The 5,824-nt window shown below is 46.8% G+C and overlaps 1 protein-coding gene across 1 annotated transcript in view; it reads left to right on the plus strand.

The window, feature by feature from the left end:
* IGFBP2 (insulin like growth factor binding protein 2) overlaps positions 1–5,824 on the plus strand; it is a 44,748-nt gene that overhangs the window by 12,790 nt on the left and 26,134 nt on the right. The window lies entirely within an intron of this gene.

Below are 5,824 nucleotides of genomic sequence, written 5' to 3' on the forward strand. Positions count from 1 at the left end.
AGAACAAGAAAGATGAGGCTCACCGAGCCATTTATCTCTGCCCTTCAATTGATCCCACATGTGTTTATTGGCCAGGTTGGCACAATAAACCTTAACCTTCTCATCAGGACACAGTCAAGGCACAGTCAGGGGTTGACTTTTGAGCTGACTTGATTAGTCCCCTGTTATGTTGGGGAGAAAACAGCAGCATCCGTCCACCTAGCTTCCATAATGCTGCATTAAAACCTTTGCCTCAACCCCACCCACGCTCATGTTCTTCGTCTGATTCTCAGTAACTGTCTAAAGAGTTCCACCCTACTTGCACAAGTCCCTTTAGCTCATCTTTTGTCGTCTTCTATTTTAACGAGAATGAAGAGCCTTTGCCCACTGTTGGTGACAGTATAAATTCATGCATTTACTTGGCAAAACTTATTGACTCTACTGATACTGAATACAAGCATACCCTATGACCTCGTCATTCCAATTGCAGGCGTAACCCCAACAGAAATGTGTGCATATGCTTGACAAACAAAATGTCCTGGAAAGGTCATAGCAACTCTATTCATAAAAGTCAAGGGGTGGAACCTACCCAAGTGCATATCAACAGTAGAATGGAGAAGCAAACTGCAGTGTAGTCACAGGAAGGAAGGCCCCCGGGTGGGTCAAGCGGTCCAGTGCTTTGGGCGCTAATTGAAAAGTTGAGAGTTCACACCCACCTAGCAGCTCTCTAGGAGAAGGACCTGGCCACGAGCCCAGCTAAGAACACATGGTGATGGGCTGCTCTTTTCTGTCACAGAGGAGCATTAGGATTCCAAAGGCACTTGCGGGTGCCTGCCGACAATGTACAAAGGAACACGGTCCAACAATGCGAGGACGCGATGGAGAACATGCCCAGGAACATGGAGGAAGCACACAAGCATAGTTGAACCAATGAAAGCAGGCCCCAAAGAGTGCACACTGCACACTCTCATTCCTATGAAATACAAAAGCATGCCCCAAACACAACGGTACTAGCAGACATCTGGACAATCTAGTGACACCCGAGGGGGTGTGGTAGCTGGAAAGATGTGTGTAGGGGGCTTCCTGCACTATTAATGCTTTCTTTCTTGATCTGCATGCTGATTAAAGGGCACCGTTACTGGTGAGAACTTATCATTTATATTGTACACTTCCTTGCATGTATATTACACTAAGACAAAATGTTAAAAAGCACCGCATCCTTCTAATTACTTCATAGAGAACATTTCAGCTTGGGTCTAGCTTGCCTTCGACCTTTCTCTTAAACTTAGTCATCTTCCTTCCATTCTCCCTCTCTTTCTTTCTTTCCTCTAGTGTAGCACTTCTCAGTCTGTGGGTTGAGACCCCTTCGGGGGTCGAACGACCCTTTCACAGAGGTCGCCCGATTCATAACAGTAGCACAATTACAGTTATGAAGTAGCAACGAAAATACTTTTATGGTTGGGGGGTTCACCACAACATGAGGAGCTGTCTTAAAGGGTCGCGACATTAGGAAGGTTGAGAACCACTGCTCTAATGGGACAGGCTCGAAGGCTTTAGCAAGCCACAATAATCTAGTTTACATCCAATTACATGGATTTGTTTTCATTGTGTTTATTTTGATGGTTGCCATTCACAGAGGGCCATTAAGCTGGTGCTGCATTGATATACAATGACATAATGTTTCTTTTAAAAAATATGTTTAAGCAAAATAATAGTAATAATGAGTCAACTTTCATGAAAAAACAAAACAAAAACGTAACCAATGTTACAGGTGGTATTTAGTTATGGCAAAGTACGTGAGGGTGGAGTCTGTGAAAAACTGCTCAAATGGGAAAAGGTAGGGATTATAGGGAGGCGAGAGAACCAGCCCTGGCCTGTCCCAATCTCCCAAACAGTGCTTGCTCCAAATATTCTTTGGAAAGAACTATGAGACATTTAGGGTAAGGAGTGCTCCCGAGAATAAGGAGCAAAGCTGATTAGAAACAGAAGGCTTGCATTTACTTTATGGTCGACATTGTGTTTATGTGCGCCAGGCCCCGTTCTAGGCTCTGAGCCTATACCAGTGTGCAAAATGGTCATCCCAGGGCAGTTGGTGACCAGACTTTAAAGTCTTGGCTAAATTTCTCCACTTTAAAATCTGTCAATTGATGGAGGATATTCTATGATTCAAGCCTCCCCAGCAGCTGGTCTTTCTGGAATGGCACTTTGGGGGTTCCGGTGCTCAGGAAAGGATGTAAAAGATGGGGTAGAGGGAAGGGATTGGGGACGGACATTGGTTATCAACTAGGGCACTGGAAGGAAAGGACTGGTGTGTGCCAGTCATTAAAAAGGGCACTCTCACAGAGCCCTTTACATTAGTCTGCTTTTTCCGCGGGCGTGGGGCTAAGCCAGGGCATACAAAAGGAGGGGGCAGGAGAATGAATGGCAAAGGTAGCCAAGTAATCTGTGACAGAGATGAGGCTGTCTGTCTGCTTCTCTCAAGGCTCAGAAACCCGCAGAGCAGTTCTACTTTGTCCTATAGCGTTGCTCTGATGGCAGTGAGTTTGGGGGGAAGTGACTGAATGAAAGGCTGGATGTTGCTCCCGATTTCTTAATAGAGCATCATTGGGTTCCATCCTTAGCAGCTAAACGTCTGAGAGAGATGGAGGTGAATGAGGAGTCAGGGGAGGATTATTTTTAGAGATATATATACTCACGCAATCAACACTGTAGATTTGATCTATGTGTGGTCTAATGTCATAGTTAGTAGCCCTATGTGGCTATCTTTGCATGTTGGCTAGTTCAAATTGAGATGTGCTGTAAAGAGAAAGCACACTGCAGAATTTAAGGACTTGTACGAGAAACCCAAACACCCAACTCACTGCGATCAAGTCAACCCTGCCTCCTAGTCACCCTGTGGGACAGAGTTGAACAGCCCCTTTGAGTTTCCGAGACTCAATCTTTATGGGAGCAGACAACTTCATCATCTCCATGGAGTGACTGGAGGGTTCAAACCCTTGACCTTGGGGTTAGCAGCAGTGCTAACCCAGTAAGCCAGCAGGACGCCTTAGTATGAGAAAAGAGATGCTAAATCACTCATGAATGTTTTAAAATATTTATTGCACCTTAAAATGATACTTTTCTGTTGTCATGACAGAAAAGTGGGTGAAGGAAGATGTCGGACAGTGTAAGATATGACAAAATAATAATAATTTATAAATTATCAAGGGTTCATGAGGGAAGTGGGGAGCGGGGAGGGAGGGAAAAATTGAGGAGCTGATACCAGGGCTCAAGTAGAAAGAAACTGTTTTGAGAATGATGATGGCAACAAATGTACAAAAGTGCTTGACACAATGGATGGATGTATGGATAGTGATAAGAGTTGTACGAGCCCCCAATAAAATGATTAATAAAAAAACAAAACAACAACAAAAAAGAAAAAAACGGTACTTTGGGGATTACACATAAAAATGATAGCATTTGAATCTACTGAGTTAAAGTGTAGTATTAAAAAGAATTTTGTCCTATCCTTTTTTTTTAACAGAAAATTGCAGATTACACATGTGGCTTGCATTTTTGGTTTGCGTTAGATTTCTGTCGGACAGCACGGAGCTAGGACGGTTCCTCCTCCTTCATACTTAATATCATGCTTCAATCTGTGATCATTGGACACATGACAGGGCGAGACACCAGGGTGTGTGGAGGTGAAGGGACTGGAGCCTAGCTCACTGATGGCTCTTCTGACTTCCTGCAGGTCTGCTCTACACAGAGCTCTGAGAGATGCCCAGGGGCCAAGTCCTGCCTGCTTCGCCCTTCTGCCCAAACACCCATGGTGTGCGCCCGCTGTCTGCCACAAGGAGCCTGACTTCCCCACAAGCCAACTGGCCTTTCTTGCCAGTCTCCCACAGTCCCCCCAAACACTCTGCCCTCTGGCGACAGTGGACTTACATTCTAGTCTCCAACCTCAGGTTCCCACTTCTGTGCCCTTGTTTTTGGCTGGTTCCTTTGAATGGGGTGCCCTTGCTATCCCTTCAACTTTGTAAACTTCCAACCTCCAACTTCAAGTCTGATTCCTGGGGAGCTCCCCTCCTAGGGCCACCACCAGTCCTCTATTTTCTCTTCATTTTGAACAAAAGTTCAGCCTCCTTCTTGACCATGGTACACACAGACATTTGTAAAAAAAAAAAAAAAAGACCAAAGCCCATTCATTGCATGTTTCCAACTCTTCTTTCTTTGCTTCCACTTTCTTCTCCTCAGCTGGGGCAGTGGAGGAGAGGGCAGGCCCCCCACCTCCATTGCAGATGAGGGTCCTGATGTTGACATTGGCCAGGGCTTTCATGAAGAAGGCAGGCCAGAAGAGTTCAACATTCAGTGTGTCTGCCTTCATGAGGGTGCTGACCTTGTCTCGTGAAATGGTCACTTTATAGTAGTGCAGGATCAAGTTCCCCGTAGAAGCACGTGACTTCAGTCGGTGGCCACAGTTGGAGCGTGCTGGGCTGGTGGCTTCCTGCACAGTGCTAGTCCTTAGATGAAGGGAGGGCCCCACCCCCACCCCCACCCCAACTCAGCTTTAGCTTCCCCTGAAGAACTGAGCACCTCATCTTCCGCTGCGTGGGGGACTGCTTCATGGTCCATCTCTCGTGGTGTGGATCTGCTGGTGTTAGGACCCAGGGAGATGGGTGATGGGTGGTCATGTAGATGACACAAGCTTCTTTGCTAAAAGTGATGAAGGCTTGAAGCCCTTGCTGATGAAGAGCCAGGGTTGCAGCCTTCAGTATGGATGACAACGCAATGTAAGGAAGACCCAAATCCTCACCACTAGGACCAGTAGGTAACATCATGATCAATGGAGAAAAGGTTGAAGTTGTCAAAGACTTTGTCTTACCTGGATCCACAATCCATGCTCATGGAAGCAGCAGTCAAGAGGTCAAAAGACACATTGCATTGGGTGACTCTGCTGCAGGAAGTCTCTTAAGAGCATTGAAAAGCAAGAATGTTACTTTGAGGACTAAGGTGTTTCTGACCCACGTTGTGGTATTTTCAATTGCCTTCTTCTTTTTTTCCCCTTTCAATTGCCTTCTATGCACGTGAAAGTTGAACTTTAAACGAGGAATCAATGCCTTTGAATTGTGGGGCTGGAGAAAACGGTTCAAAGCATCCTGGGCAGCCAAAAGGACAAAGATCTGTCTCAGAAGTATGGCCAGAGCGCTCCTTAGAGGCAAGGCTGGAGAGACTTCATCTTAAGCACTTTGGACATGCTACAGGAGACACTAGTCCCTGGAGAAGGACGTCATGCTTGGTAAAGTAGAGGGCCAGCCAAAAAGAGGTAGGCCCTGGACCCAGTGGACTGACACCTTGGCTGCAAAGATGGGCTCAAGCATAGCGACCATTGTTAGATGGCTCAAGACCAGGCAGCGTTGCGGTCAGCTCTGTGGGCATAGGGGCGCCATGGGTCCGAACCAACTCGATGGCACCGAACAGCTGCCTGGCATAAGGGCGGAGGACCGAAAGTGGTAAAGCTCCACCACTCCATCTCAGGAAGAACAAAGACGGGGTTTTGTTCATCTGTAGCAAGGAAGAGAGCAGTAAATGAACGTACCCGGGATTGGCACGCCAGGACTGCTGACTCCTTCCAGCGACTCTCTAGCGACACATGTTTCTAGATTGGAAGCTGGGGCCCCAGATCCCTAGGAGATTCTTGGGAGAGAGTGAGGATGGAAGTCGGAAATGGGGGACAAGAACGGCCAGATTTGAGGAGCTGGTTATCTCTCAGACGTTGTGCGGGGACTGAAATCTACCTGAAGGTTTTATTTGCTTGGGAGCCTGCCTATACTCCACCCCCATCCCATTCCCGCAGCCCAGCACC

Source organism: Echinops telfairi, unplaced genomic scaffold (genome assembly GCF_000313985.2).
Source record: "Echinops telfairi isolate 266 unplaced genomic scaffold, ASM31398v2 ScPeMD7_3;HRSCAF=10, whole genome shotgun sequence".
NCBI lineage: Eukaryota > Metazoa > Chordata > Mammalia > Afrosoricida > Tenrecidae > Echinops > Echinops telfairi.